Here is a 20,595-nt window from a genome sequence, read left to right on the forward strand (position 1 = left end):
AAATCATTTAACATTGAGGGACTTTTAGGTACCTCTCTAAGAATACAAGTTCTGGACAACATACATACCGGCATTAAAAGTGCCATTTTCCTCACCTGGGATTACCTGAACACTAATGAAATAACAGGTATAGTGTCTATCTGCTATCGCTACTATTTATCAAGACCTGGACATACACAGACACAGACATAGACATAGACATAGATTTAGACATAGATACAGACGTAGGTGTAGGCATAGGCATTGGCATAGGCATCAGCATAGGCATACACATACACAAACACGTACACACATACATATACACACATACACGTCTGTCTTCCTCTGTGTGTGTATACATGCATATATGTATATATTTGTGTACATGTATGTATGTATAAAGATACAGGTTAGGCACACAAAACACAGCAATAGATGAATATAACAATCTCCTATTTGATAAACCCAAAGACTCTTGCCTCCAGGATAAGAACTCACTATTTGACAAAATGTTCTGAAAACTGGAAAATTGTATGGCAGAAACTAGGCCTAGACCAACATCTTACACCATACACCAAAGTAAAGTCAAAATGAATACAAGATCTAGACATAAAGGGTGATATCATAGGTAAATTAGAAAAGGAAAGAATAGTTTCCTTGTCAGAACTGTGGAGAGGGAAAAATTTATGACCAAAGATGAGATAGAGAACATTATGAAGTGCAGAGTGGATCATTTTGACTACATTAAATTAAAAAGGTTTTACACAAACAAAACCAGTGCAAACAAGATTAGAAGGAAAGCAAAAAGCTGGCAAACTGTTTTAAAGGCCTCATACCCAAAATGTATAGAAAACTGAATAAAATATATAAGAATACAAGTCATTCCCCAATTGAGAAATGATCAAAGGATATGAAAAAGCTGTTTTCATACAATGAAATTAAAACTCTCTACAGCCATATGGAAACATGTTCTCAATCACTATTGATTGGAGAAGTTTAAATTAAAACTATTCTGAGGTACCACCTCAGAAGCTTCTCCTGGTCCCTAAAAGGGCCTTGCCACAGTGAGGGCCCAGCTGAGAACAAGGAGCCTAGATGTGTAAAGGACCCAGGCATCCTGGTTTCATGATTTTCTCTCCCTCATTCAGTAACACGTGAGTAGGAGTGAAGGCTACTGCCTTCCTTGGAAGTCATAAAAGGTTAAGCTTTGAATAAATCATCAGCCCAAGTCCCTTTTCTGACTCCTGAATCTCTGTCCCATTCTTGGAAAATTGTTGGTCAGTGTAGGGAGGTAGAGACTAGCAGGTATCCCAGAGCATGAGATCCTTCAGGAGCCAGAAAGAAGCCTCTGAGACCTTCAGTATTGGGTCTTCTCAAGTTCTGTCAGGGTTAGGACCTGACAAAGGTGACTACTTAGACGTGATTGAGTGCCAGAAAGGGACAGAAACAGGACTGAGGCCTGAATGTGAATTTCACAACTAGGAGAGAGAGTACAGGGACTGAGGTAGAGACTAGGGCCTGTTATCAGCCCTGGGCCATCAGGAAATGTGGAAAGGCTTTTACATGGAGAGACACTATTGCTCTAAATCAGAGAATCCACACTGGAGAGCAATTATGCCCAAAGGATTATTATACTGCCTATAACCTTTGACCTAGCAATACTACTACTAGCTCTTTCCAAACATGATTTGAGAAAAAGGAAAAGAACCTCTATGTTCTAAAATATTTATAACAATTCTCCTTGTGCTGGATAAGAATTGGAAGTTGCAGAGATACAGAGATATATGTTTATGTATATCTATATATCTACATATGTACATATATGCACATGTATATATATATATCTATATGTATACATACATATGAACACACAGATTGAATTAATCCCTACTCTCAAGAAGTGTTCATTCTAATTGGGGAGGTGACCATATGTTTAAGTATATGTGGAATAAATACAAAAAGGAAAAATAAAATAAATGTAAGTCAGTTGGTTGTCCAAATGTTAGGATATAGCACTGTTTATATATCAAGATTTCCTCTGGGGAGGAAATTAAAAGTGATACTATTAGACCATTTTACAGTTTCAAAAACATGAACACAAGACAGAATTTAATAGCCTGTTGGAGAAATTAATTGTAAGACTGAGAATTTAGGGTCTCTTCGTTGAAAATTCATCTAATGCCACACTTCTCTAATGCTAGATATCCAAGGAACTTACAACAATACAAATTAGTTTAGATTTTCTAATTATTTGTTTCTATATTTAGAGTTGATGGGTACTGTTACTTCAAATTTCACTAAATCTGTGATATTTTTGGTGTGTGCATTTCCTCCAGTAATTCACCACACAATCCATTCATAACTGACTATTCTGTAGAACTCTTGTCCATGACATCCTACAAATATTCCACAGGGCAATATAGTTACTTGAATATATTAATAGCTTAAAATCCTTATTTATTGATAGACTGGTCAGTTGGTATGGCCTAGTGCTGCTGGGGGAATTAAAGTGAGTTCATAGTTACCAGGGGCAGTAGAAAGAAAGTTGGGCCTGGAATTAGGAAGACTCATCTCCCTGAGTTCAAATCTGATGTCTTACTTACCAGCTGTGTGACCCTGGGCAAGTCACTTAATTTTCTTTGCCTCAATTTCCTTATCTATAAAATGAGCTGGAGAAGAAAATGGCAAACCACTCCACTAGCTTTTCCAAGCTCAAATGAGGTCATGAAGATTTAGACACAACTGAAACCACTGAACAAAAAATGGGAGATTGTAACTTACACGAGGCTACAAACTTTCTCACATCATGCCTACTCTGGTCCTATTTTCTTTTCGCTTATTATTTATTTCCCAAGTGTTTAGTATAGCTCCTTAGCAGAAAGAATGTACTTAATAAATGCTTGTTCTTTCCTTGCTTCTTAGCAAGGTTTTCTGCACACTGTAGTCAGTTAATGAATATGATTAAGTAAAATCTATCAATCTATCATGTTATATGAGTAAGTTTATTATGTGTAAAGACCTTGGATGAACTGGATAGCAAGGATCATGGATGATAAATGAAACACTTATTAAAACATAACAACATAAACAGTCAACCAGGAACCTGGAACTGAGCCAGAGATTTTGTTAGGATATTTGTTTTTAAGAAGACAAAGATAAAAGTACAAATAATATAGTCACTCTGTGGATCTGTAGTTATAATTCTATGGATCTGTAATGTTAAACAATGACAAGGGGGCAGCTAGGTGGCACACTGGATAAAGCACTGGTGCTGGATTCAGGAGGACATGAGTTCAAATCTGGACTCAGACACTTGACACTTACTAGCTGTGTGACCCTGGGCAAGTCACTTAAAAAACCAACCAAACAAACCAAAAACCAAAAACCAACCAAACAAACAAACAAATAAACAATGACAAGGTCAAATATAATGAATGGGTACAAGCCATGTGACCATTCTTAAGTTGTAGTAGAATGTAGGCCTTTTCAGACCAGGAACCCTCCACTTCTTCTGTCTGTATCACAAGCAAGAAACAGTGCTTGAGGGAAAAGAGGCACTTAATAAATGTCTGCTTTGTTGCATTGAATTGGATTCAATTTTAACATGAGCTGTACATTTGAAAATATTGCTTTTTTAGTCAATGGACTAAAGAAATGTCTTAGAAATTGAGTCCATTTTATTTGAATTGAAATAAATACATGAGATAGTTCTCTTTACAATTATATATTTACTATCAGTAGGATATAATGTGATATAAATAAAAAACATAATAAAAAAGTAATTGCCAAAAAATTGATGGAATCTTTCTTTAAAAGGAACTTATGTTGGTGAGTTCATGTGCAGGGGATGATTTTCTATTATCTTTAGGATTACATTACTGTACACATGCCCTTACCTACCAAATTAGTTAGTGTCTTTGTTCCATGACCTTTTTACTGAGATTTGCATAAGGCAGTCAAGTAAATGCAATATACAAAGTATCTAAACTCAACATTTAAAAATAAATAGCTTTTATAGAAAAGTCTTGTGGGATATTCCTAGCAGGAATTTTGTGGTAGCAAAAAAGTGGAAATAAAACAGACATATATTTATTGGGGAATGACCAAATAATGGTAGTTAGATAAAACAGATTGATTATTTCACAAGACAGCAAGATAGACAGACAGACAGATGGAACGAGATAGATAAGCAACCAGATGTAGAACTATACATTATCTCTGATCTAACTATTTTTCATACATCTCTAAAACAGAAATTATGCACCAAAGGCAAAGCAACTTCAACTGTCTCCATGGTCTGGAACAGAGAATCCAAAAGAAATCTAATATACATACAAACATATATGTGTATATATAAATTCATATTGACCTTGAACACACTCAGCAACTCTCTGCCACTCCCATGCTACTGGAAGCAAGAACATACTGGCATACCCAAGGACCTGACAACAGGCTTACAACAAAATTCACTTCAGGATGTTTCTTCCCTCCTTCCAATGCCACGCAGACTCCACTCTAGTTTGCAGAAATTTAATCGACATGAGAAACAGGCAGCAGCTTGTAACCCTATAGCATCAAAACTGCAAAGCTCTGAACTACTAGTGCCAGGATGGAAAATAAAACATGCCATCAGTATGGTGACTCTCTGATTTGTTTCTGTGAGGTCAGAGAACTAAGGAACAAGGACAAATGGGACAAGACAGTAGGATATGACAGTGTGTGTGCATGTGTGTCTGTGTGTCTTTAAGGTTCATGGCTACAACCCTCTAAGCCTAAGCAAAATAGCCTAGCATCCAGCTGGGGTTAGGTATGCCCGTTTAAAAGCCATTTGAGGCAGAGAACCAGGCCAGAGAACAATTACTTACATAGGAGGAGCTAGAGGCATGGAAGTTTGGATACTTTGTGATCCAGCCACTAAGGAAATTTCAAATTACAAGAGAACATTCAAGGGGCAGGTAGGTGGTACAGTGGATAAAACACTGGCTTTAGATTCAGGAGGAGCTGAGTTCAAATCTGGCCTCAGATACTTGACACTTACTAGATATATGACCTTGGGCAAGTCACGTAACCCTCATTGCCCTGTTTAAAAAAACAAAAACAAAAACTGAATAGGGAAAAATTGCATGGGAGGGTGGGAAAAGGATAAAATTACCCCAAATACATTGACTTTAAGCAGATAAATCAATAGGGAAGACATTAATAATAAAAGAGAATGGGGCCTCTAGATCTGCTAAACAAGTTTAGGCATCTGTGAATAAATACTCCAAAAGAAAGAAAACAGATCCAAAAGTTGATGAGACAGAGGACTTCTAAAACATAAAAACATTAATCATAACACACTGTTCCCAAGTGGTTCAAAAGAGAAATAAGAATTATGAAAGCAAAATGTATTGCCTGTACAGAAAATACTACTACTACCACTACTACTACTACTTATAATAATAATAATCATGATAGAAAAAAATGGAATTTGAAATGGCAAGTTTCACCTAAGAAGCAGAAGTCAGAATAATAGGTTGGCAATGTAAATATTGAGAAGTCAAGGATAATCTACTAGAAAATAAGTTTAAAAGCCAGAAACATTAAGGAAAATTTCCTCACTATGTAAACAAAATTTATTTATCTCAAAGGCATGATGCATAGATACAACCTAAGGATCAGTGGTCTAGTAGAAGAACTTGACAGGATAAAACTCTTTTCACTGTAATGCCACAAATAATAGTTTGAAGCATTTTTTTTTGTTCTTTATTTTTGTTCTTTTTTGTTTGTTTTGTTTTGTTTTTCTGGGCTAAAGGGGTTGAGTGATTTGCCCAGGGTCACATGGTTAATAAGTGTCAAGTGTCTGAGGCCAGATTTGAACTCAGATCCTCCAGAATCCAGGGTCAGTGCTTTATCCACCATGCTACCTAGCTGCCCCCAGAATGTTACTTTGAAGTTTTTGTTGTTGTTGCTGTTGTTGTTGTTGTTTTGTTTTGTTTTGTTTTTTGCCACAAATAATAAAGGAGAAATTTCCTGAACTTCTGAAAAAGAGCAAATGAAATACCAATAAAAAAATGTCATCTAAGGGGGAAAAACAAAGCAAAACAAAACAACAAAAACAATAACAAGAAACAAAAAACCCTGCAAATTTTCACGCATATAGTGGCTAAATCTAACAATTCAATTAAAAAATGATAAGTGCTACAATACATCAGGAGAAAGAACTTCTAATATAAATGAAAGGAATATTTAATAGTGCCTGATCTTTCTTCATCTAAGGACACTAGATATGCTTTCAGCCATCTAAATCCTTACATATTTCTTTAAGAAGCACTATATGTTACCTAAGAATGGGAAACAAATAAATGTCCATCAATCAGGGAATGTCAAAGCAAATTGTGGTAAATGAACATAATTAAATATTACTGTGCTGTCAGAAATGATGTGTGATTAACTCAGAGGAAGAATGCACAGATGTATTTAAACTGATGCATTGAAAGAAGCAGAGCTAAGAAAACAGTATACACAGCAACTACAACAATGTAAATAGAAAGAACAAAAACACTCTAAAAAATTGAAAGTAAATGTAACAAAATTATAAAAATCAAGCAGGAATGGAATAAAGATATATGAGAGAGGGCAACTGGTTGGCACAGTGGAATATACCCATTTGTGGAAGTGTTAGTTCCACAGGCATTGTGCACTGTATATATTTTATTACTTTTAAAATGCATTGATCAGTTATGTTGATTTTTCCTCTCTAAAAACACTATTTGTTATACATGATGACCTTTTTTTCCCCCAATTTATCAGACTTTTTCTGAAGTCTTTTTAATTATGTACACATAACAGGAAATAAAACTTTTTTCACAAACGTTCTTCAAGGATGAAATTCTTCAAGAAGAGGATAGTAGAATAAAAGCAGGAGAAATATTCAACACATGGGGGAGGGTGACTTCTAATAACTGCTATTAAAAAGTAAAAAAAAAATCACCATATAATTATACAAAAACTGCCATTGAATGACAGCTGCTGGTGTATTTCCTTGATCAGAAATGAAGACCAAGAGTATAATAAAGCCCTATGGTGAGATAAATTCAGGAGCACTTGCCAGCAGGTAGACACACTCAAAGCTGACCAAGGTTCCGAAGCATCAGTTTCTAGTGACCCAGAAGTCTGTGATCTGTGGCAGCAAATGTAGCAAGTGCTGTCTTAGTCGTATGATGATCTTTTTGGAAGGGAAAATGAGGGATACTTAGTATAAGTAGTATAATTAAAGAAATGTTTTGTCATTAAAAAAATTTATTTCAAAGATATAAAGCAACATGTGAAGAATTGAGAGATGAGTGAATTTATAAGAACTCATCCAGAAGGAAGTAAGAAGAATGAGGAAAACAATCTAGTTAGTGACTACAACAATGAAAATGGAAAGTAAACAATAAGCATAGAATGAAATAGAACATTATGTAACTAATATTACCCATTTTGGAAGGAAAGGAAAATTTAATGAAGGTTTTTCCTGGTCTGGGTCCATTTAATCTCAAGATTGTGGAAATTACTCAACATTTGTTGAGACTTCATTTAGAACTAGAATTTCCCTCTGAATAAGGAAGTTCAGTTTAGTTTTTTTGCGTGTGTTTTGAGGTTTTTTTTTTTTGTTTGTTTGTTTTTGGTTTTTTGGGTGAGGCAATTGGGGTTAAGTGACTTGCCCAGGATCACACAGCTAGTAAGTGTCAAGTGTCTGAGGCTGGATTTGAACTCGGGTCTTCCTGACTCCAAGTCCAGTGCTCTATCCACTGTGCCACCTAGCTGCTCAAGAAGTTTAGTTTTACTTTAACTTTTTCCTATGGTTAAGTTGTATTTTTATATTCCCAACTTCATTTTTTTCTCAATATTGTGTGTGTGTGTGTGTTAGGAGAAATGCTTTTAAAATGACAAAATCAGACAATAACCTTTGATAAGCATTTTATTTTTCTAATTTGCATAATTGTATAATTGTGCATGGTCTTGATCTTTATTCCAAAAATAGCCAAATTTCATACTGTATAAGAAATGGAAAGGAAGGAAGGAAAGAAGAGAGGAAGAGAGGAAGGAAGGAAGGAAAGAAGAGAGGAAGAGAGGAAGGAAGGAAGGAAGGAAGGAAGGAAGGAAGGAAGGAAGGAAGGAAGGAAGGAAGGAAGGAAGGAAGGAAGGAAGGAAGGAAGGAAGGAAGGAAGGAAGGAAGGAAGGAAGGAAGGAAGGAGTATTACAAGAAGCAGAAAAAAAATAAGCATTCATACAGTGCAATGCTAAGTGGTTTACACATATTATCTCATTTGATCCTCACAACAATCCAAAGAGGTAGGTGCTTTTATTATCCAAGTTTTACAGTAGAAAATAACTGAGGCAAACAAAGGTTAAGTGACTTGACACTCACAAATACTGTCTGAGAATGGATCTGAATTCAAATCTTTCTGACTCCAGGCCCAGTGCTCTACTCACTGTATCATGCTTCTGCCTAATTAACAGTTTATTATAGTTACATAAGAAGAAAACCAAGTTCCTCACGTACTGTTTGGAATGTATTCTAAAACACTAGGGAGACATTCAAAAATATAATATTTTAATTTAGCAGTCCCCAGAAAATGTTGAAATTTGGTAGTACAGAGAAAGATGTTAAAATTTCAATAGTTGATTTACTGAGGATAGCAAATATTTAACAATAGAAAAGTATAATAAGAAATGCACAGAAATAACCCACTCATTTCCCATTGACCACGTACATTTGTCTCAACACTGAGAAAGCTTGGCACATTATGGTGGAAAATGATCTTCTTAGTTATCACTGACCAGGAAGAACTTATAAATAATTAGAATTATAGATAAAAGGGAGTTACCCAACCCTCAGTATGGTTTTCTTCACATTTAATTGTGGGTTGTACTAGTATCATTTTGAATTGCTTCCTCTGAGTGTTAAGAGAAGGGGATTAGTTTCATTTATGTTTCATCTGATCTGCAATGTGGCCATGAAGTTATAGCAGCTGGGTTTACTACTGCTTCTGGTATTGTGTGTGTTTTATTTTTAATTTTTTTAAAAATAATTGAAAGAGTATCAGCATTGAAATGGACATGTCTAGGCTTAGACACATTTTGAACTCAAGTGGTACAGGGATCTTGGGTTTTCTTTTGTTTAGAGCTTACTAATAGCCTAGGATTGAATTCCTGGGATTTACTCTGGCACTTTTAGAGAAACTAACTATCAACAAAAGGATTGGCCCAAGGCTGGACTTATGCATTAAGAAAAGGTGGAGCGGGGCAGCTAGATGGCGCAGTGGTTAGAGCACCGGCCCTGGAGTCAGGAGGACCTGAGTTCAAATCCGGCCTCAGACACTTAACACTTACTAGCTGTGTGACCCTGGGCAAGTCACTTAACCCCAATTGCCTCACTAAAAAAAAAGAAAAAAAGAAAAAAAGAAAAAAAAGAAAAGGTGGAGCAGGACTTGTCTGGGAAATGCAGAACTAAAGTAAAAGGCAGAATACCTATTTGAGACCACCAACTCCTTTATGATATGATGAGGCTTTAGTAATTCTCTTCTCTTCTCTTCTCTTCTCTTCTCTTCTCTTCTCTTCTCTTCTCTTCTCTTCTCTTCTCTTCTCTTCTCTTCTCTTCTCTTCTCTTCTCTTCTTCCCTCTCCTCTCCTCTTTCTCCCTCCCTCCCTCATTCTCTCTATCTCTTTCTTTCCTTATATATGCCTGCACTGGTTCTGGTTCTCTACGTTAAACTATAAGTTCATTGAGGGTAGGAACTCTTTTTGCTTTTGTATTTGTATCCCCAGCTCCTAAGATTGATTGATTGTTATGAAGCTTGTGGGTTTATCTGAAAATATAAAAAAAGCTATGAGATAAAGTGCATGGCCAGTGAAGTATTTAGAATCAAGGAGACATTAACATTGAGAGTTTATAATATTCATGCTCTAAGAGAATCCAGTGATTAGTTTAGTGGCTAGGCCATTGAACTTTGATTCTTGTACTAGTGTTGACATTCATTGTTATAAAAATTGATCCACCTACTTTATCTAGGCCTCAATTTTCTTGCCTGGAAATGGGAATAATAATTTGTGGTATGTTTGTTTTATATGGTTGCCTAGAGGTAATGGATATGAATATTTTTTGAGAAGGACATAAGCTATAGTTTATTCCTATATGCTTTCTTTTCAAATCTAGATCTAGCAGCTAAAGTTTAATCATAATATAAAGTTTCTCTACTTGTGGTAACCTTGCTTTCCCCCCCCCCCTTTTTGGCTTTCATCACATTGACTTTGAAACAATCCTAAAATGTGTGGAACAATTAACGTGGTTTTAATCACTGTTATAAACCTCCTGAGAGCAGTCACTGTAATAAAATTGGCATATTAAGGGTATGAAAAATAATTACAGGTGCAACTAAATATGATTAATGATGAAACAACAGCTCCAACATGAAAAGAATATTAAAGAGTTGTGGACTTTGCTTGAGTTGTGCTCCCTTGTGCTTTGATCATTTGTCTGCTAAGTACCCTGTGTGAGAAAACTTGTTTATAATGGAAAACACAGTGGTTCATAGGTTCTTCAGGTCTTAACTAGTGGCTTGATCTTATGTTTATTCCTTAACTTTTCTCAGTCTCGCTTGTCTCCATGAAATAGTAGAATTATATTTTTAGGGATAGAAGAGATTTTGGAGGGCATGTAGTACAACCCCACCCATTTGAAATAATAAAAGGAAACTGAGACCCATGATGGTTTATTGACTTGTCTAAGGTCACACAGATAGTAAACCTTAGAAGCATGATTGGAAACCCAATCTGTGCCTCTAAAACCACTGTATTTCTCTATACACTGCTAAATGAGATGAACTTCTAAGCCCCTGAAAGATATACTATCTTATAATCACCAAATTTACACAAGTACCATCCATAGATTAATCTATATAATTATAAGTACTTAACTTATCTTACTGGTTTAAATCAATTGACTTAGGGAGAGAGGAAGTGAAGAGGAAAAAAGATCTGGGGATAGGAGAAAGGTAGATATAGAAAGATATAGTATCAGAAAGAGAAAGATGGAGGCACATATTAAGAGAGGAATTATGGGAGCTAAATTTTAGAGGATTTGCAATATTCTGCCCTTTGATTTCTGATCCTGATAGGAAAGATTAGACTGTAGTTTGTCAGAAATTGCTTTGTAGATAACCTCATCTAGTGACTTCAAGATTGTGGCTGGTTTCTTGGTAACCTCATAATTTTGAAATGGGCTCGAAAGCTGATGAATATTCTCTTTACTCAGTCAACAGGATTGAGAGAGGAGGTGGAGAGAGACAGAGAGAGAGAGAGACAGACAGACAGACGGACAGGCAGACAGACACACACATGGGAAGAGAGAGAGAGGATAACACTATCTCTATTCCTCGTGTAGGAGGACTTTTGAAGCTCATGTCACATTGGATAAATGCTAGAACCTAGTCTTAATGCAATGCTTAATGAACATCTAGAAAAAAGAATCAGTGATTGAAAGGAACCTTGAAAGCTTCACCACAAACACATCATGTTAGACTCACCTCATTATTTTTGACAAACTTACTAGATGGCAGAGGGTTATAGAAATATTTTGCCTAGACATAAGGGAATTATTTTTTAATGATTTTTAAGCTTTCATCTAGTACACAGGAAGGTTAGATGTGGGCTGGACAACAGAAAGATTATACGGATTAGAAACATATGTAATAGAAGAATCAATAATTATTCACTAATGCCTCTATTCTGTCTTGGGAGGAGGCTCAGAGGAGAGCCTCAGGGATTTATGTGGCCCTATGCTATTGAACATGTTTATTAATAATTTTGATAAAGAAATTGAAGGTATATTTACAGAATTTGAAGATGACTCAAAATTAATGTGTTGAATGTTAGCCAGTATCCCCATAATGGTGGAAAAAATGAAATATGAATCTTCATAGGGACGGAAATATAGTCTCACTATTTACTTCAGAAGATCAACTTCACAAGTCTATTATAAGACATATAAATCATAGACTTATAATTTGTGTCTATTGAGTACAATCCCTTCAGTTTATAGATGAGAGTGACAGAGAGGTTGTGACTTACAGGATCATAATTTTAAAGAGTCACAGAAATATTATGACTTCTAATAGTCTAACTTTAAAGATGGCTGCTAGGTGGCTCAGTAGATAGAGCACTTGTCCTGGTGTCTAACACTTACTACCTATGTGACCCTGGGCAAGCCATTTAACCTATGCTTTTCTTAATCCACTGGAGAAGGAAAATGGTAGGCCATTCCATTATCTTTGCAAGGAAAACTCCACGCATAGTATTTGTATGCTATTGTCCACAGGATCATGAAGAGTTTTACATGACTAAATGATTGAACAAAACTTTACAGATATAAGTGGAGTCCATCTATTTTAACTCCTCATTTTATGTTAGGAAACTGAGAAACAAAAATCATTCATGAATTGCCTAAACTCAAGAAGAGTAAGGAAACCCAGGCCTTCCTCTAAGTCAAATGCTCTATCTGGAGTTTGGGGTGGGGCAGGGGTGGGGCGGGGAAATCTGTGTGTTTAGTTAATCAGAATTTCAATATTTTTCAATAGAGTAAATGGCTTAAAAAGCTAATAGTCTTCCAGGTATATTATCTAAGACCTGGGGGGAGGGAATATATATATATATATATATGTGTTTATGTACATATATATGTACATAAATATGTGCATATTTGTGTTTATATATGTATAGATATGTATATAAATATGTGTATATATGTGTATGTGTATATATATTCCCCCTTATAAAGACACAACTAGGCTCTATCATTGAATTTTAGCTGGAAAATGTTTGGAGGAAGGGTAATGAAGAACACAGACATTTTTGACATTTTAGGACCATTTGAAGGAACTGGGGTTCTTTTGGAGAAGAAAACTCTCCAGTAGTGAGAGAAGGGTGGTTGTGATAACAGTCCTCAAGAATTTAAAGTAATTGGGTCAGCTAGGTGACTCAGCGGATAAAGCATTGGCTCTGGATTCAGGAGGACCTGAATTCAAATCCGGCCTCAGACCCTTGACACTTCCTAGCTGTGTGACCTTGGGAAAGTCACTTAACCCCCATGGCACTGAAAAAAAAAAAGAATTTAAAGTAATTACTACCTTAAAAAGGAATAATAATCATTCTACCTGACCTTTGGAAGCAGAAATAGAATCAAAGCCTAGATGATGTATTTCTTTCTCTCATATGTGTGTGTGTGTGTGTGTGTGTGTGTGTGTGTATGGCTAGATAGATAGAGTGAATATGTAAAGAAAAATATCTAAAAAATTTTAGATTTAGAGCTAACATATATCTATCTATACATCTATATGGGAAAATGAATGGAAAAAAATCTAAAATTTGTTAGGTATTGAATTGTTAATTTTTTTCTTTATATATACACACTTTCTCTCTATCTATCTATCTATCTATCTATCTATCTATCTATCTATCTATCTATCTATCTAGTTGTTGTAAAGGAAAAATGTAACAAATACAAAATCGAGAAAAAATATAAATGTACTGAGTCCTCCTCCCTGGGCCTCTTCAAGCAGAAGGATTATTATAATGCCTTGACTGGTCTTTTAGGGAGGCGATTCTTAGGATTTGAGCCTCATAGACCATGAGGTGGAAGTTACTTAAGAGAAAACCTCCTCATCACATACTTGAGGAAACTGAGGCCCAGGGGTTATAAGTGAATTGCCCCAAGCCTGTAAATAGAAGAGGCAAGATTTAAATTCAAGCCTTTTGAGTTCAGACCCCAAACACTTTACACATATTTCTTAGACATCCTGTATTTGCATATTGTACTAATTGGCCTCTGAGTTTCCAATTCTGAGATTCTGTTGATTAGGCCTTACCGTCTCACCTGCAAATAATGAGATGACAAATGCATGTATTTCCTGTACTACCTATGAGGAGAAAATCAAATACAATTTGTAAAGTGCTTTGTAAAACTTAAATTTATATATGAATCCTAGGCTGAATGTTTTAGTGTACAAAGTGAGGAGTCTCCAACAGAGCACAATTTCAGATACATTGAGGAAGGCATTAGTTTAGCCTGTGTAAATCTCACCCAATGCTTATAATTCTACCTTTAGTGATTTATTTTTCTGTATGCCATAACAAGCCTTATTTTCATTTTAAATTTCTTTTAAAAATTCTTCCCCACCCTCTCTCTCAGAGAGCACCTCCTGTCAAAGATTCCAATGTTCAGCTCTTATGAAAAATATCAAATATGTATGTCCAGTCTCATTATTTTACCCTTACTCCAATCTTTATTTTTCCTCTGTTACTGCCTATATATTTCCACTTCGTTGTCCCTGTCTCATGAAATCACACAAGCTTAGGGTTATCATGAATCTCAGTGACCAAGCTATCAACCTTTAGCTTAAAATAGTTCCTTCAGAAACACTTAAAACAGCATCTACAAAAAGAAACTTGATCATCTTTTACCCAAATTTGTTTTCTCTTTCAACTATCCATATTTCCCAATTCATGAGCACTATTTTTGGTGAAGAGGGTCAAAATATTATTTCAAATTTGAAGCATCCCTCTTTTATTTTTCAATATCCCAAAGTCATAATTTCCTATCAAAATTGCTTTTAAAAAAGAAAAAGAAACATTTTATAACCATAATTTATGAATCTATCAGCCTTCCCTTACCCATTATTTTATTTCCAAAAATATTTTAAGAGAAAAATAAAGTAAATCACCCCAGATAAGAAGAAAAACAGTTGAAAATAGATATAGATATCTGTTTCCTTTCTATCTCTCTTATCCATCTTTCTATATCACACCTCATTCTCTTTTTATGTATCATCCAACTTTTATCTGTCATCTCATTTGTTTATCTCTCAGACCTCTCTGTGATGCAGGACATGTGGGGATTAAAACTGACCATGTTATTCTAAATGTGGTCTGATGAAGGCAGAAGAGGAGACAACTGAGGCTTCTTATTTTTTCCTTGCATAATTCTTTTTTTCTTGGTAAAGTAATATTCCATAGCATTCATGCAACAGGAATTGTTTAGTAATTCCACAATCAAATATATGGTTTGCCAAACACAATGATACCAGTATTAGGATAAGAAATCATTTTTTGATGAAAACCATGTGAAAACTATAAAGCAGTCTGCCAGAAAAAAGGCATAGACCAAAAAAATCATATCTTATACCAAGAAAAGCTCTAAAATGATTCAGAATTCAGACATAAAGGATGACATCATAAACAAATTAGAGGATCATGGAAGAAAATATCTTTCCGACATTTTCAGAATCTGAACATTTGGATTATAGAAGAGTTTGTTACCAAACTCTTGTTGACAGAAGAAAAAATGGACTATGGTAATTATATATAATTAGAACTTTTCACCCAAACAAAATCAATGGAGATAAAATTAGAAGGGCAGCTAGCTTCTAAGGGATAAAATGTACATTTACAGCAAGTTTTTTTTGTCTGTTAAAGATCTCATTTTCAAGATATAGGATACTGGTTCAAATTTATAAGAACAGGAATAATGCTCCATAATAAATAGGTCATCAAAGGATATGAACAGATAGTTGTCAAACAAACAAACAAACAAAAACATCAGGCTATCAACAGCCATATGAAAATTACTCCAAATAACTAATATAATTAGAGAAATTCAAATGAAAACAATTGTGATATTTTCCTTGCCAATGCTGAAGAGACTGTGGAAAAACAGGTTCACCATTGGTAGCATTATGAAATAATCCAGTGATTCTGAAAAATGATATGCTAGAAGTTATAAAAGTTGTATACCATTCGATTAAGTTACAACATTAGTAGACCTATGACCCCATAAGAATTAAAAGGGGAAAGTGTCCCATATATACAATAATGGTTATAAGAACTCTTTTTTTTTTCTTTTGGTAAAGAAATGGAAATTACCAGGATATCTATCAATCTGTGAATACATAAACCATTTATAGTTTATGAATTAATGAAATATTATTGTACAGTGAGAAATTCTTACAGAGAAAATATTTCAGAAAAATCTCAGGTGACTTGTGTGAACAGATTCAAATGGAAGTGAGCAGAATCAGGAAAATAATTTATGTTGCAATAAAAACATTGTGAAGACAAATTGCTAAGCAAGATGTTATAACTCTTATCAATGCAATGACTAAATGTAATTCGAGAAGACTAATGATGAAATGTGCTACCCACCTCCTGAAAAAAAGGTCATGGGTGATGGATCCATGGTCCAGATTTAGGCCTACATACATATATGTATATATATATATATATATATATATATATATATATATATATATATATATATATATATATATATATATATATATATATATATATATATATATATATATATATATATATATATATATATATATATATATATATATATATATATATATATATATATATAAAACACAATATGCAGACTTCACATGTACATATAAATATATATATATAATTCATCCAAATGAACACAATGCACATGAACATGAACAGGGACACTTCTATGTGTATTATGTATAAGTGGACATAGCCAATGTTGTAATTTATTTTGCTTGACTGTAAATTTTTTGGACAAAAGATTCACTTTTATTCCCTTTTTAAAGATATAGGGAAGTAGGAGTGAAGGATGTGTTTGATGGAAAAATAAAATAAAGTAAAAAAAAAGATAATTTGAAATAATGGAGTAAACCTATCTTTGAGTAAAATTGTTCAATAAGGGATCAAGCAAGGAACCCATGTCATCCAAAATCCCAGTTTTTACATAAGATATAGAGGCCCAAATAAGATACAGATATCTTTGATCCTGTTTTTTTTCTTAGATTACTACTGCTTCTTCCCTACTAGCTATCGCCACAGTTGAACACGCTATCTTGTGTCTCTGTGATTTTTGCAATATATTTCCTCCTAATCTCTGTCTTTTAGAATTCTTACTTTTCATCTAGGCTCATTTCAGGTGCCACTTCTTCCAGTGGCTGATTTCCTTCCTTGTTACTCTTCTCTCTTGCCTCAGATTACTGTGTTCATAATGGTCCTGGGACTTCATACCTATTTCCACTTTAAAGTTTCAAGAACTTTCCATTAGCCTTGCAACTGAACTTTTATTTTTTGTCTCCCTTAATTAGAATATAAACTTCTGGAGAAAGGACTATCTTGATTTTTCCATTTGTAACACCAGAACTAAGCATAATACTTGATAATTTAAGGACCTTTTTTTCATTTTCATCTATTCGTGTATTCAGTCACTCATTGATTAATTTACTCACAAGATTTTGTGCTACGTGCCTGTCAAAATATAACCCCTGAGATCTTTGTGAGAAATTATCACCTCAATTTTTGGTTCTATTCTGTTCTTTTCTGTTTTGTTTTTGTATCTTATGTACTTAGCCCAATGCCTTAAACCGAGATAGTGTTTAATAAATGCTCGTGAAATTGAGTTGAATTGAATTGTCATATTGAAGTTATTAATAGCAAGCAAATTAAAAGCATGGATGATGTTCATCAAAATTTTTTGTCCATTGCATTACAAAGGGTCTGTGCTGAGTTCAAATGGAAGAAATATTTTATATAGTCTATTAGATACTCCAAATGCTCATGAACCTCAGTACATTATTTGCCCTCCTGCAATATATCCGTGGCCACTCAAAATTTATTGACTTAATTCAATAAGGGACAAATGGCTGAAAGATATATAGTGCCCAAACTATGAGGTGCAAACTATGATATAAGTGACAAAAGTAACAAAACAACATTAAATGATATACACTAATGTATGGTATGATATTTTGTTATGATGTAAAATAGCATATAAAACTGTTTATGGTATTGTATAATGTCATATAATATGGGAGATAATATGACACAAGGTAATAAAACTAATTTACTCTAATCATATATTTATTGCTTCATAGTGTCTAGTGTCTGTGAATTAATACATGTTTGTTTTGGAGAATTTTGGATAGTGAAAAATTTATCATACTATAGTGAAAATAAACCTCTCTGACCATAGCTGAACTTGTCTTTGAATGAGAGCCTTTCCAAGAACTCTTATTCCCAGCATTTGCACCCGGGTTTGCACTGGTACAGCTTGTGATCTTTGGTACAACCTTTAAAAATCCGTGACAGTCCCTATGTTACAAGGAGGCTCCATATCAGAAAATTTGTGGATAAATGTTTAATTATAGTTCTTATTAATAATACGGTTTACATAGTATTTTCCCTTTAGTAGGAAAGTAAAGCAGATATTACTATCAACAGTTTAACATTGAGGAAATGGAGGCTCTGAGAATTTAAAATGGCTTTCCGAAGTCACACAATTGGTAAATTTCATCATCATAGATCTCGAGATCTTGAGAAATATGCAATCTACTTATTATACAGTGAGCAGAAAAACAAACAAACAAACAAAAACATACAAACAAAAGTACCTAAGGGCTTGGAAAGAGAATTGACTTGTATAAACTTTTGTAGATTTACAGAGGTGGGTTTTGAAGCCAGACCACATTACCCCCAATCAATTATTCTTTATAACATGTAACCTCACTATTGACATATAATGATGTACTCTCTCCTGCTCTCACTCATACCCTAAGCCTCTTTTCTCTACTGCTACTAAATGGGAATTGAGTGATTTGATTTTTTTCTCCTGTGCTTTTTCTTCTTATGGTTGAAAACCTTGTCTTTCCTCTATATCATGCAATTGCTACCTGTTGGCACATCTCATTGTCTAAAAACCTCATTTCATTTTCTGAACCATAAATTGGATCTTTCACCAATGACCTTTATCTCCAATGGGGCAGGGAAGCTTTCTCTAAAACCACAGAAAGAAAACAACTGACAGATAACAAATGGCAGACACAGGACTGTCAACATAGTGTATGCCTTGGGGGATGGAATGGAGGGCTGAGTCAGAACTGGAATCTGAAATGAATATGGAACTAGAAAACTGACTAAAGAGACATCTTGGACAGATACATTACTACCTGTTAAAACTAGGAAAAATGGCAATTGAAAGTATCAACTAGAAGGAAGGAAAGAAGGAAAGGAGAAAGGAAATAATGAAAAAACACTGAAATCCCTAATTTTTTTTAGCTAAAAAAATAACTGGACAGGTAAATAGTCTCTGTGTGCGTGCGTGTGTGTGTGTGTGTTTGTGTGTGTGTGTGTGTGTGTGTGTGTGTGTGTGTGTGTGTGTGTGTGTGTGTGTGTGTGTGTTTGGGTGAACACACATCCTGGAGCTGCCCACCAGGGAAGTAACTTTAAGAACACACCCACTGATAAAATGACAGCTTGAGTCATCAGAGGTTTTAGGAGGAAAGCACTAGGATTTGAAAATCAGCACAGTTAAGGAGATCACTTTTTCACATTTTCAAGAGCTACAAAGAAATAGATCCTTCTAAACTTCCCTTAAAAAGCTATTTTAAATGAAAAATATGCGGTTGGAGGTAGTTAAAGGAAATCTAGAGCAGAGCAGAGGAAATTAAAATACCACCCATCTAAGATACAGATCAAATCCCCTTATCAACTAAAGATTCCTCATTTGATCTTTATTCTCAAACAAACACAATGGGATATTGTTTGTGGAGAATAAAATTGATTAAAAAAAAAGACTGTCTTTTGTGGTCTTCTGGAGTGCGTTTCTCAAGCGTATTTCATACCATAAGTACAGCGAGAAAAGATATGAGATATTAGATGACTAATTTCAATACATCAACCCATATTTGAGACTCTGTGCTTCTTCTAACAGAGATCATAATCCCACCATGCTTTACTCTTGATCCAGGCAATATTGGACCTTCAGACCATTCTTTATTTCTTCTAGATATTCGCTAGGAGACTAAGGCTTAGGTAATATAAGCCTAGGTATTTTTGCCATCTACTCTACCTCTATGCAAGTTTTCTACTTCATTCACTGCTAGTTTTTGTCTCTTCCTCAAAATCAACCACTAAATCAATACAAAAATGGCTATTAGATAAGATGTCAATCTAGTCTATTATTCTATTCATAACGTGTTTGACTTCCTTAACGAAAGTTCAGTCCCATGCCCACCACTCTGCAATAAATATTATAAACTTTTAACAGCATATAAGCACCTTGAGATCAAGGATCATCTTTGTACCTCCTCGGACTAGGACATTGTCTGGTACATTGTGCCAAATTATAAATGTTTGTTGACTGGTTGATTAGTTCATATTTTTATGGATTGCTTTGCCTAAAAACAAAACAAAACAAATAAATCAATCTTCACCTAGTGCTCAACTTTCCAGAGATAAACCTCTCTTAATGATGCTATGTTGATCATCAAATGGTAATTTGCTACCAGGTACATATTGTAAGCTATCCAGTTGGAAGGACCCAGTGAAACCCTGATCAAATATATTTGGAAAATGTTTTATGATCCTTATATAAATGTTGTGAAAGAAAGAAAAAAAAGAAAAGAAGGAAGGAGAGATGGCAGGAAGGAAGGAAGGAAGGAAGGAAGGAAGGAAGGAAGGAAGGAAGGAAGGAAGGAAGGAAGGAAGGAAGGAAGGAAGGAAGGAAGAAAGAAAGAAAGAAAGAAAGAAAGAAAGAAAGAAAGAAAGAAAG

This window comes from Dromiciops gliroides, chromosome 6, assembly GCF_019393635.1.
Source record: "Dromiciops gliroides isolate mDroGli1 chromosome 6, mDroGli1.pri, whole genome shotgun sequence".
In the NCBI taxonomy this organism is placed as follows: Eukaryota; Metazoa; Chordata; class Mammalia; order Microbiotheria; family Microbiotheriidae; genus Dromiciops; species Dromiciops gliroides.